The sequence below is a fragment of the Physeter macrocephalus genome, chromosome 8 (assembly GCF_002837175.3).
Source record: "Physeter macrocephalus isolate SW-GA chromosome 8, ASM283717v5, whole genome shotgun sequence".
Classification (NCBI taxonomy): Eukaryota; Metazoa; Chordata; class Mammalia; order Artiodactyla; family Physeteridae; genus Physeter; species Physeter macrocephalus.
This window is the reverse complement of record NC_041221.1, coordinates 148544446-148558198: the sequence shown is the minus strand read 5'-3', so window position 1 is coordinate 148558198 and position 13753 is coordinate 148544446. Positions and strand designations below refer to the sequence as shown.

At 42.1% G+C, this 13753-nt stretch overlaps 1 protein-coding gene across 4 annotated transcripts in view; it reads right to left on the bottom strand.

Annotated features, from left to right (window-relative positions):
- GALNT10 (polypeptide N-acetylgalactosaminyltransferase 10) overlaps positions 1-13753 on the bottom strand; it is a 230234-nt gene that overhangs the window by 102140 nt on the left and 114341 nt on the right. The gene's annotated exons all lie outside the window — the stretch shown is intronic.

Genomic DNA, 13753 nt, shown 5'->3' with positions numbered 1-13753 from the left:
ACTAAATAGACCACATGCCACAACTAAGAGTCTGCATGCCGCAACTAAGGAGCCTGCATGCCACAACTAAGGAGCCCACGTGCCGCAACTAAGACCCAGCGCAGCCAAAACAAGCAAATAAATAAATATTTAAATATTTTTTTAAAAAATAAGTGCAAGTCCATGAACACACCCAATATTGTATGTGCCTAAGGGAGCAAGAGTGCTCTGGGCCTGGGTTCAAATCCTGACTGTGCTACTCTGCAGCTGTGAGACCTGGGGCAGCTTTCCATCCCTTGCTGAGACTCAGTTTCCTCATCTGTGAAGTGGGAATGGTAACACCATGAGGATGACAGGAGAACTAGGTGAGAATGGACAATTAAAACAGCCACAAGGAGGGAGAAGTAGCTAGCTCCGGCCTTGCAGACAGGTAAATGTGGAGAACTCACAGCAAAGAGAATGTTCCTGATTTCAATCCTCTTGGAATCAGGGATGGCCATCCCAGGAAAGGGCAAGGGGCTTCAGTAAGGGTACTTTCCAAGGTGGAAACTGTGGTAAGGGAAGGGGCATAAGCTGAAGAGACCCTCAGATCTGGATTTATATCTCACCTTTGTCACTTAGAAGTGTGTCACTTGGGGAAGGTCACAGCCTCCCTAAGCCTCAGGTTCCATGTGGGTAAAATGGGGATATAACTCTTTCCTATTAAGGCTGTCCCAAGGAATAAATGACATACCATATGTGAAAGTACCTGGTATAGCATCTGGCTCAGACATGTGAGTTTCCACCTCCACGAGGCCATGGTGTAGGTCATTTTCCAGCAAATGGTTTAAGTTCAAAATTCTGAAATTCTCCCCTCTGTATTTTGTATAAAGGACAGTTCCTTATAATACAACATTCTCAGAAAGACTATGTCTTATGGGCTCTGGAGCCCCCAAGAAGCTTAGTGGAAGTTATAAATAGCTCCAGGCTCTGGAACAAAAGGAAGAAACTGGATCTTAGTGGGCAGAGTGTGAAAAGCTCCTGCTCTTCACCCTTATCATCCCTCCAGATGCAGGTTTGGGCCCTCTCCTGACATACCTGACAGCAAGCCTTTTCTCTACAGCTGAGGCTCGGTTCCCCAGCCCTTCTCTCCCGCTCTGTGGGGGATGAGACAGGCGTGGGTTTCTCTTTAACACAGTCTGGCTGGAACCAGAGGAGCTGGAAAATTAGTGTGACAACATGTGCTGAGGCTGACATCTTTTTGAAGGTCCTTTTCCATTTAGGGGAGGCTTTGCTGCACGCACCTGCTCTTCCCTCCTCTCAACAGGCAGTTAAGAGAATAACAAAGTTTATTAGTATTAATTATGCACCTCTGCACCAGCAGTTCATCACCAGTTTTGTGCCGCCTAACCTGTACCAGAGACTTCAGGTACAAGCAGTATTTAAAGGATCATGGTTTGTGCAGTCTTTGCCTCTCCCTTTGAACTCACATTTTGGAAAGCCCTTTGCTCAGATCATATCTAGTTTTGAGACAGGTGTAAAAACAACAACAACAACAGCAAAAATTTTTAAAGCACACAGCAAAATCCAACAGTTTCTTCACATGGCTGTCCCACATGATAAAACTGGTCCTTCTGCAGACGTAACATGCAAAGTGTTCCATGCACTCAAACTTTAAACACAGGCTGACAGCAGGAAGGAGGAACTCTGGTTAATCAATACGGTAGGTGAGGTCAAGAGGCCCGGAATTATCAGCATGAAATAACAACCATAAGGATCACACCTCCCATTAGATGCCAGATGCCAGGCCAACAAGGTAAGGAGGAAATGGGCTTTAATATCAAGATTCTTCATGATTCATGAGAGAGGAGAAAAGAAGAAACACACAGGCTGACAGCAGGAAGGAGGAACTCTGGTTAATCAATACGGTAGGTGAGGTCAAGAGGCCTGGAATTATCAGCATGAAATAACAACCATAAGGACCACACCTCCCGTTAAGATGCCAGATGCCAGGCCAACAAGGTAAGGAGGAAATGGGCTTTAATATCAAGATTCTTCATGATTCATGAGAGAGGAGAAAAGAAGAAACTAAAATGTAAAGAAACATGTTCAAGGATGTTTTTGCCAGTGTTTCCAGAATGGAAACAACCTGTATGCCTGTCAACAGAGCAATGGTTGAATTTATGAGATCCCTGTGTAATATTATACAGCTATTAGAAATGTCTTAGAAAAGTGACCATAATATAAGCGAAAAAAGCTACCTGCAGAATAAAATACATATAGTATGACCACATTTTTGTGGGGGAAAAAAAACCCCAAACCAAAAAACCCCAAACCTCTTGCTATGTCTCCATATGTTGCATAAGCAAAGGAAAAGTCTACAGAATGCTAAACTGATACCATTCACTACCTGGGCAGATTCAGGGTTGCAGGTGGCTGGCTGGGTGGGGGTACTATTGATTTTGTCCCCCAAAAAGGTGTGGAGAAGGAGGCTTACAATCAGGAGGGAGTTATGTTCTAGTCTATGTCACGTTGCTCCTAAGCTGAGCTGCTTCGCTTTTCTTATCATCATTCTGCCCGTGATACCATCTTAATGAAGGGAGAGAATTGATAATTGTCTTTATCTTCCAGTCATTATTCTCTTTTTCCTTAAATCCTTTCGAGGGCAATACCACTTAGAAATCAAACTCATCTCTGTAACCAATTTTACTGAGGGCGATTTATCTGCTCCTGGACAAGCATATGTTACCTTCAGCAGCGGGAGTGAAAGGCAGCTCAAGCAGTGTCTGGGCTGTGTCCATTTATCTAGCCAACCCTGCTCGCTACGCCTGGCCCAAGAACCTTCATGCACAAAGGATTCGAATGTAAAAATGTCTGCTTCCTTCCCTGTGAGGAATGGGTCTCGGTCTCGTGTGATGCACCAGAAGGAGCACAGGCTGGGGTCCAGGTGTGAGTCTCCTTTGCCTTCTACAGGCTGTGTGAACTGGAGCAAAGAACTCAGCTTCCCTGAGGTTTAGTGTATGCATCTGTAAAATGGAGCTAGTAATCCCCGTTAGACACAAACGATTTCAGAGAGGCCAGAATCACAAAAGAGTTGTGACAGAGTTTTTGTAAACGAGAAGATGATGTTGAGACAAAAAGAAAAGAAAAACGTCATCACACCAAACCTCAAAGTGGGAACAAGTGAGCTGAGGCTGGTGTAGTGCTCAGCACGATGCCTGGCACACAAGCACTAGATAAATGGCAGGCATTGTTATTATTCATGGAGAACACAGCACCCCTTTCAAGAAGACTTAGAAAACGCATCTGTTGGCAGAAATAATAAAAGAACACAAACCACACAACAGCTCACGTGGATGTCGAGTGCTTTTCACCCAGCATAAATCATATGGGATACATGCCCGTTTGATTTTCAGTTGACAGGCAGCCATTTTTGTGTATAAGCCATTTATCTCCGTAATTTCAACAAAAGGGCTGAATTCACTGAAATCTGTTTTAAAAATTACAAGAAAAGGAGTCAATTTGAGAAATTTTATTGGCTGCCATTTCATTTTAAGGCTTATGAGCACCTTTAAATCCCAATATTAGGTCTGATGCATCAATAACTGTTGTCTTAGAAGAAACACTATTGCTCAGAAGAGAGAAATTTAATTTCAGAGGAGAGCCGATTGAAGTTTCCTGTAGAATCAGTGATGCTACGAAGAAACCTGGACTTTTTCCTTTCCCAACTCACAAATCATTCAGGCTACAGCCTCCTTCTACCCCCGGCCCCTCCCTACACAACTGCCTTGCTAACAACCTGCCAAACTAGGGAGTCTGGATGGCTCTCATCCTGAGGATCTCTGGGGTGCTAATCTTACACTCAAGCACTCCATTACAAAAGTGTCAAGTGAGCTTACTCCACCATACAAATCATGATAAAAAGGGTAAGAACTGCTAATACATACTAAACATATCTTCCAAGCCTGTCACTGTTGTACAGAGGGTCTGACATACCTCCTGGCACTGTGGGGGGGCGGTGGGAGATGGGTGGGCACAGACTCCAGCCATTCACTCCCATTGTAGATGGCAGAAGGTGTGCACCGTCCTCACTTTGACCTGAATGTGGCACACAAACTATCATCCTGCACACCACACCACAGACCACAGCTGATCCTACGTCATTTTTAGATTTACTATCTGTTATGCCTCAGACATTTCTTGCTATTCAAGGAAAGTGAGTTAATTAAAACCACAATATAATGTATAATATAATCAAAAAAGGATCCCACCACCATTTCCATTTTTCACAACACAAATGGCATCATTTACCCAACTGCCTACTTGACATCATCATTTGGATGTTTTTAGAACATCTTAACCTTGACTGAAATACAAATCTTGATTTCCCCCAAGCCTGCTCTTCCCAAAGTCTTCGTTTCTGTAATGGCAACTCCATCTCCCCAGTCGCTCCGGCCAGAAACCTTGGCGTTATCCTTGACTCCTTTCTTTTTCTCATATCTAAACTGTCTGTAAGTAAATTCTGTAGTCTCCATCTTCAAAGTATGTCTAGAATGTGGCCACTGGTAATCTCTACTCCCACTGTGGTCTGAGTCTGTAATATACCCCTAACAATTCTCCCTGTCTCTGCCCTTGGCCACCTAAGCCTATTCGAACATAGCAACCAAAGGGATCCTTCGAAAGTGAAAATCGGATCATGGTGCTCTCTGCTCAAAACCCTCCAGGGATTCCCATCTTACTCACTTTGGTAAAAGCCAAAGCCCCACCATGACCCTGACACTCCTCCAGCCTTGCTTCTCATCACTCTCCTCCTGGCTCACTGGGTACCACAGCCATGCATGATGGTCTCAGGGCCTTTGGACTTGTTTCCTCTGCCTGCAGGGCTCTTCCCCCAGTTAACTGCCTTGCTAGGCCCCTCACTTCTTCATTTCTCTGTTCACATGTCATCTTATCAGCGAAGCGTTCCCTGACCACTGAAATAAAATACACCTTATTTCCATCACTTTTTCTTTTTCTTTTTTTTTTTTTTTTTTTTTGGCCGTGCCCCACGGCATGTGGGATCTTAGTTCCCGAACCAGGGATCGAACCTGCGCCCCCCTACAGTGGAAGTACGGAGTCTTAGTCACTGAACCGCCAGGGAAGCCTCTCTCATGACTTTTTCTACCTCTTACTTTGCTTCTTTCTTTCCCTACATCACTGGAAAATTAATATATTCATTTGTTTGTTTATGACCTCCCTAGCCCAGTAGAATGTAAGCTCTAGGAGGGAAGGAAATTTTGCCCATTTTGTTCATTGCTGTTTTCCCAGGGACTAGCCTACACTAGTAGGCTAGTAAGGCTAGTAGCCTACTAGTGTAGGCTACTAGCCTGTAATAAGTAGCCTTATTACTTACTAGCCTACACTAGTAGGCTAGTAAGTAATAAGCACACATGGTAGGCACACAATAAGTATTTGCTCAATTAATGAGTGAATGACTTGCAGAGAAAGTTTCAACTGACTAATAGGCTTGAGATCTCTTCAAGGCAGGGACTGACATTTGATCATTTTAGTATAAATGAGTAGGAGGAGGCTGTATTTAGGTGGGCAACAGATCGGGGATGGAGGAATGAGAAAGGAGCCCTTAACACACATACATGGTTGCCTTAAATTCCTGATTTAATTAGCTCTGAATACATTCATGAGGTGTCCATGCAGCAGGAGCCCAAGAACATAGACAGCAGCTCTGCCAACAGCTTCCTTTGGTCCCCTGGGGTCCCGTGAATGCACAACTGGTGATGCCTTCTGGGCCAGAAAAACTCAATTCTTTTACATCCCAGGCCTTTCCTGCTTGGGCTTTCATCACAATTCCAGAAGATTCCCTGTCTGTTTCTGCAGATATTTATAAACATCAGGCTTTCCTGGTTCTCAACCCCCAGCAACACCAAGGCCACACTATCATGGGAGGAAGGTGGTGGTCCCTCAATAGGTCCTCAGCCTCTAGCTCTTCTGGGTCCAGGGAGCGATTTCCCTTCAGTGCTCTCCCTCTTCCTGGTTCCCTACCCTTTTATCCGGATGTTGTGGATACTGCAGTGCTTAGCAAACCACGATAACAAATCCATTTCCAACTGGATTCTATTATTTTTAATAGGTTTTTGGTGGAGTCTTTAGGGTTTTCTGTATATAAAATCATGTCATTTGCAAATAGTGACTGTTTAACTTCTTCCTTTCCGTTTTGGATGCCTTTTATTTCTTTTTCTTGCCTAATTGCTCTATCTAGGATTTCAATACTATGTTGAATAAGAGTGGTGAAAAGGGGTATCCTTGTCTTGTTCCCGATTTTAGAGATAGCTTTTAACTTTTCATTAATGAGTATGATATTAGCTGTGTGTTTTGTCACATATGGCCTTTATTATGTTGATATACGTTCCTTCTACACCCACTTTATTGAGAGCTTTTATCATAAATGGGTGTTGAATGTTATCAAATGCTTTTTCTGTATCTACTGAGATGAACATATGGTTTTTATCCTTCATTTTATTAATGTGGTGTGTATCACATTGATTGGTTTGTGGATGTTGAACCATCCTCAAATCCCTGGAATAAATTCCACTTGATCACAGTTGTATGATCTTTTTGACATATTGCTGAATTTGGTTTGCTAATATTTTGTTGAGGATTTTTGCATCTCTGTTCATCAGAGACATTGGCCTATAATCTTCTTTTTTGTGTTGTCTTTGTCTGGTTTTGGTATCGGGGTAATGCTGGCTTCTTCACAATGAATTGGAATGTACTCCATCCTCTTTAACTTTTTGGAAGAGTTGTGTAGCATTTGTATTATTTCCTAAATTTTTTGTAGAATTCACTGAGGAATCTATTTGGGCCCAGAGTCTTCTTTGTGGGAAGATTCTTAATATAAGTTCAATTTCTTTACTAGATATAGGGCTATTTAAATGAATCATTTCTTCTTGAGTAAGTTTTGGTAGTTTGTATCTTTTAAGGAATTTGTCATTTCATCTAAGTTGTTGAATTTATAGGAATAAAGTTGTTCAGAATATTACTTTATTATTCTCAACAGTAATAGAATCTGTGGTTATGTCGCCTCTCTCATTCTTGATATTGATAATTTGTGTCTTCTCTCTCTTTCTTCTTTATCAGGCTGCTAAGACATCAATTTAATTGACCACCTCAAAGAACCAGCTTTTGGGTTCATTGATTTTTCTCTATTGGTTTTCTATTCTCTATTTTACTGATCTCTGCTTTGATCTTTAAAAAATTTTCCTTTCTTCTGTTTATTTTGGATTAACTTACTCTTTCTAGTTTTTCAAGTAGACACTGATGTCATTAATTTGAGACCATTCTTCTTTTCCAATATAGGCATTTAATGCTAAAAAATTCCCCCTTACATGCTGCTTCAGTGACATTCCACAAATTCTGACATACTCTATTTCCATTATCATTCTGTTCAAAATACTTTCTAATTTTCCTTTTGATTTCTTCTTTGACCCATCTGTTATTCCTAAGTGAGTTACATAGTTCCCAAACATCTGGAAATTTTAAGACACTATTCTATTATTGGTTTCTAAATTTAATTCCACTGTGGTCAGAGAACATAATTTGTATCACCTGAATCCTTTTAAATTTAGGGAGACTTGTTTTCTGGCCCAGAATATAGTTTATCTTGGTAAATGTTATGTATGCACTTGAAAAGATTGTATATTCTGCTGTTATTGAGTGGAGTGTTCCACAAATGTCAACTGGATCACACTGGTTGACAGTGCTGTTCAACTCTACTATATCCTTGCTGATTTTCTGTCTACTTGTTGTATCAATTATTGAGAGAGAAGTGTTGAAATTTCATAATTGTGGCTATGTCTATTTCTCCTTGCAGTTCTATGAGTTTTTACTTCATGTATTTTAAAACTCTCTTATTAGTTGCTTAACCGTTTAAGATTGCTATGTCCTCTTGATGAATGATCCCTTTATCATGAAATGACCTTCTTTATCCCTGGTAATTGTCTTTGTCCTGAAATCTATTTGACTGATATTAATATATAGTCACTCCAGTTTTCTTTTGACTAATGTTAGCACAGAAGATCTCTTCTATCCTTTCACTTCTAATTTATTTGTATCTTTATCTTTTAAGTGTGTTTCTTGCAGGCAGTATGTAGTCGGATCTTGCTTTCTTATCTAATCAGACAAGCTGCTTTTCCACTAAAGTAATTACTGTGATTATTTAATGTGATTATTGATATGGTTAGGTTAAAGTCCATCATCTTGGTACTTGCTCTCAATTTTTCCTTTCTGATCTTTGTTCTTTTTTCCCTCCTTCTCTGCCTTCTTTTGGATTAACTGAATATTTTTCATGATTCCATTTTATCTCCTTTGTTGGCTTATTAGCTACAACTCTTTGTTTTGCCATTTGAGTGCTCCTTTTAGGGTTTATAGTATATACTTTTATATACTTTTAACTTTTAAAGTCTAATTTCAAATGACATTATACCACTTCATAAGTAGGAGAACCTTACTATATTACATTTCTCCCCTCTAACCTTTATGGTGGGATATATTTTACTTTTATCTATGCTTTAAATGCAAGGATATGTTATTATTTTGGGTTACACAGTCAGATATCTTTTTGAAAGATTTAAACAGTAAGAAAAAACTGTATATATTTACCCACATAGTTACTATTTCCAGTGATCTTCATTCTTTGAGAATGAAGATCCCTTGCTGCTTTTGTAGCCTATTGGGGATGTAAAGGCACTCAACAGAATCCAGGTCTATTAAAATAGTATGAGCTTATAAATTCTTTTGAGGAAATTGAGCACATACCATAAAGTAACCATGTTAATGTAACAAAAAGGAAAAATCAGGAAGGAGCATGGAGTCAGGAATCTGGTAGACTCGGGCCTTTTCTTGTGACAAAGATGCCATTCAGGTTCATTCATTACTGGAAGCTATATTCATGGACTGGAGAAAGCAGGTCAGGATTGTAGGCTGCTTTCACCCCCACCATGGATAATCTTTGCACGGAAGAAGCTGATCATCCCACGGTGGGGTGTGCCCAGGAACTTTTAGACCCGGGCAATTTCCAGCAGTTGGGACTCCGCTGCTACCAGCTCTGTGCCCTGGAGGGGGCCTCCATGTGTGACTGCCACGCAGCCCAGCAGGGCCCCCGGGGAGAAGAAAAGTGGGCCAGCCCACCAGCCGTCCTTGTTCCTGTTCCCTTGGAAGGAGGGGCCGAGGGCAGGCCTGCTCAGAGCCAGCTGGCCATCTCCCACATGCAAACCCAGCAAGTAGGGCCAGACCACCTAGTCTCCACTCTCCGTGGCTGCACGCTCCCTGGTGCAGCTTCTGGAGGAAGCAAATGCACCTGGCACAAACAAACAGCCCCTTGGTCCTGGCCTTGACAGCCTGCTGCCAAAATTCAGTTTGAAGGAGTAGAAGGCAAACATAAACCTCAGCTCCTGCCAGAGAAGCTATTTAAGCTAAAAGCAACAGGAGGGACTGAGTGGCTTGACTGCTCTAACTTCTTCACACATTTCTGCTGTCAAACTGCAGGAAAGATTTTCCCACCCCACTTCCCCTGGAAAAAAAGAAAAGCTCTTCAAGACATCTGTCAACTCATTAATGAAAAGTCAGCTTCCCAATGGGATAATCCATGTGAGACAGTTTCTTGCAATTGAGTAAGCAATTTGAGTTTTTATCTTATCAAAATAAGTGCTGGGGGCTTCCCTGGTGGCGCAGTGGTTGAGAATCTGCCTGCTAATACAGGGGACACGGGTTCGAGCCCTGGTCTGGGAAGATCCCACATGCCGCGGAGCAACTAGGCCCGTGAGCCACAACTACTGAGACTGCGTGTCTGGAGCCTGTGCTCCGCAACAAGAGAGGCCGCGATAGTGAGAGGCCCGCGCACCGCGATGAAGAGTGGCCCCCACTTGCCACAACTAGAGAAAGCCCTCGCACAGAAACGAAGACCCAACACAGCCAAAAATAAATAAAGAAATAATTTTTAAAAAATAAATAAATAAGTGCTGCTATTTGCCAATGTGGACTAATAAAGATTAAATAGAGTTAATTCTTAACTTTCAGGTATTATAACGTAATAGGATATTCTGGATAAGATTCCATTTTTCCTTGGTTTGGATCTTTCATATTTTTATTTCCTCTTTTTCACACCATTGTCCTTCTGCTTTCTTCTTTCCCTTCTTGATGTTTCCTTTCCTGTTCTTCATACTGGTCTACCTTATACCAATCATGCCTTAACCCTCCTTCCCCTCCTTTACTGTTGATATTTTTTCTTCCTCCTGCTGTCCTTTCTCTTGCCTGCTCATCACTGCTCTCCTACTCCTCTTCAGCTCAGCTTCGATGTTCATTTGCCCTGTGACCCTACAGGACGGAGTGTGCTTAGCTGCATGCTTTTCTTTCCAATCAATCCCAGAACACTTTGCTTTTACAGAGACCTGCCCAACCAGGAAATTTCTCTGAACTCAGTGTCTTTGGCTTTTCTCAATAGCTCTTTTTAACTTCTGCCTAGAATTCCACTTGTTGAAAGGTGACAGTTGTATAGGTGCCAAATATTTGAGGTCTTGTTATGTAATCAGAAACTTGGATATTTTAAAACAGGGAATTTTAGCAGTGCTCTAGTGCTTAAATGAGTCTTAATGAATACATATTCAAGACTTAAAGCAAAAACACAAAACTTTCATATGAAAAAATTAACAACAAACTATGGCAAATATGAAATGGATGTTTATAGATGTTCATATTAAATTGCTTCTTATCAGAGCAATGTAAACAATTTTCTTAGCTCTGCAAAATTCCACTGTAGTCCCTTCCCTAAAATTGTAAAGTAAAGCAGCTTAATGATTTTATAAAATCCATCTTTACCATAAAAAAAAAAAAAAGTCAGCTTCCACAACGGGATTCTAAAAAAGGGTGGGTTGTCAGGAGCGTTGGATTTAGCGACATCTTTTGCCATAACTTGGATACTGGTTGGGTGGGTGGGCTGGTAATACAGGAGAGCCTTAGGCTTAATTCACATCCACCCAGAACTGGGCCTCCTCCCCTTAAACCCAAACCCTGCACCTCTCTGCCAGGTTGGTGAAGCCTATCGTCACTTCTCAGAACAGTGTGTACAACGAATAAAATAAAATAGATGAGCTTGTAAAGGAAACCAGTTAGACTGAAATACTGTTATCAGAATAATAAAAGAATTTGAAATAGAGTCATAAATGTGCTTCTTCATTAACACATTAAATGACAAGATCTAGGGGAAGTTCTAAAAACTACCTTCATTTCAAAGCAGTGATGAGTACCTGTAACATTTTGAGACATCTGTAAAGTGATGGGAAACTAAATGATTTCTTTTGGTGAAAATATCATAGGTGCTTTGTTGTCTACAGTCATAACTGAAGGGAACACCAGATTTCAGTGAGAGGTTCATGAAAAGAAAAATGCAATGTTGTTCTCATCCAAGTTTACAGACCCTCCTGAATTCTATTCACAGACCTATCTGTGCGTCCTAGGACGCCTTGATTATGAAGACCTTTCTTCTTCTGGGCTGTCGGGAGACAGCACTGAACTGGGAGACAACAGGGTTTGTTCCCCGCCCCTGGCTCTCCCTCTAACAGCTGGGAGACTCGCCCCTTTAGTTGTTAAGGCAAAGCACCGTCTTGTTGAGTCCTCTACGTGCAATGTCCTCCCGCAGAGGCTGGTGTTGGGTGGAGGTGTCCCCTGGGGTTCCAAAGCACCCTGTGCCTACTCCCTCACTGGTTCTCACCTGTGGTGTAATGACCTGCTCCTGCCATCCACCCCCTGCTCTTGCCCAAAGCAGCAATAATGGCTCATTTATCATTGTGTTCCTGGTATTCAGCACAGGGCTTGGTACACAGAAGATCATGAATATACATTTACTGGATGAACAGATGAATGAATGGATGAAAGCATCTCTCTCTCACTGTAAAAATATTCCTTATTTCACACCAGCAGTTCTCAACCCTGGCTATATGTGAGAATCACGTTCTCAGATTTCAGAAGATCCTCAGACCCAGGCTATCCCTCCAGAGATTCAGACTCCAGTGGCTGGGGTAGGGCCCTGGCTCTTGTATTTTTTTAAAACCACCCCAGGTATAGCCAGAGTTGAGAACCTACAGAACCACAGAGCAGTAGCTGAGGTAAGAGAATAATGCTCCCAGATGAAACTTCTTTCCCAGACTTAGAAAGATGAAGTTAGTGCAGAATTCTGAACTCTGTGAGGGGCTAAACATATAAATTGAGTTTCTGACCCTCAGAGTCGGGTCACGGTTCTGAATCCAACATCAGTAATATCTGAACTACATTCTCAGACTTAGGTGAATAAAATCCCGGGCTTGACAGTGAAGACCATGAAACGAAGAGCAAACCCCCGAGCAAGCCCTGCAAGGCCCTCGCTCCCTCCCCTCGCTGGAAGAAATCCTTGCGAACTGGGCCCCAGTCCTGGGCAAGCAGCACACCTTCCGGGTGGGGATTCCTAGCTGTGTGCTTTCCTCATCTACAAAGTGGAGATGATAATAAAAACGCCAACCTCAAAGTACTATTGCAGGAACTGAAAGATGTAAGCGGGCAGAAAGCATTTTGTAAGTAGCCACACATGCTATCAAGATTCTTTATTATTACATTCTACCAACTGAGTCCTTACAGGTGGAAAGACCTTATGACTTACAGATTCTAGGTCAGCCTCCCTGCATGTAAATTCTAGCGCCACCTCTTACCAGCTGTATCATCTCACAGTAACTATTTAACCTTTTTTTTTTCGGCCTCAATTCCTTATCTGTAAAATGGTGATAATAAAGGTACCTATCTCATAGGGTTTTTGGAAGGTCTGGCTGAATCAAGGCACTTAAAGTACCCTTGGTTCTGGGGCTGGTAGATGCAAACTATTACATTTAGAATGGAAAAAAAAACAAGGTCCTACTGTAGAGCACAGGGAACTCTATTCAATATCCTGTGATAAACCATAATGGAAAAGAATATAAAAAAAGACTGTATATATAAAACTTCAGCTTTGCATCGGAATCCCCTGGAGGGCTTGTTAAAACACGGACGGCTGGGCCCCTGTGCAGAGCTTTTGATTCAGCAGACCTGGGCTGAGATCCAGCAGTTTGCATGTCTAACAAGCTCTTAGGTGATGCTGCTGTTGCTGGCCTGGGAACCACACTCTGAGAGCAGCTGGCTTAGAATAATGCTTGGCATACAGTAAGTACCTAATAACTGTTAGCTGTTATTATCTCTTCCCGGCTTCTAATTTCTTAGTCCCTGAGCGAAACAGTTTATGCTCCACTTCTACTCAGTACTGCCTTCATGAAGGAACAATTTTGAAATCTTCTGCTTGCAGTGGTTCCCAAAGTGTGGACCCCACAAACATCACGCGGGAGCTTACTTGTAATGAAGTTCTTGGGCCCCGACCCAGATCCACTGAATCAGGGATTATGGGCGTGAGGCTCAAGGTCCTGTGTTCGAACTAACAGCCTTCCAGGTGATTCTAATGCACAGCAACTTTAAGAGGTACCCCTCTGCTAGAAAATCACCATAACCACTACAGTACTCCTATTAAAAAGGGGAGGCAGGATGGCTTAAGATCCAGAGTATAATTTTTGGTTGAACTGGAGCTCAAGAACTGGCTCAGCTTCTTAGTGTGGCCCTACATGAGTTTTAAATACCCCTCTAAGCCTCAGTTTCCTCATCTGTAAAAATGGGCATCATCACAGGACCTACATCACAGGGACCTGAGACAATGCAAATGAAGTGCCTGACACATGCTACCTGTGTCAGGTAT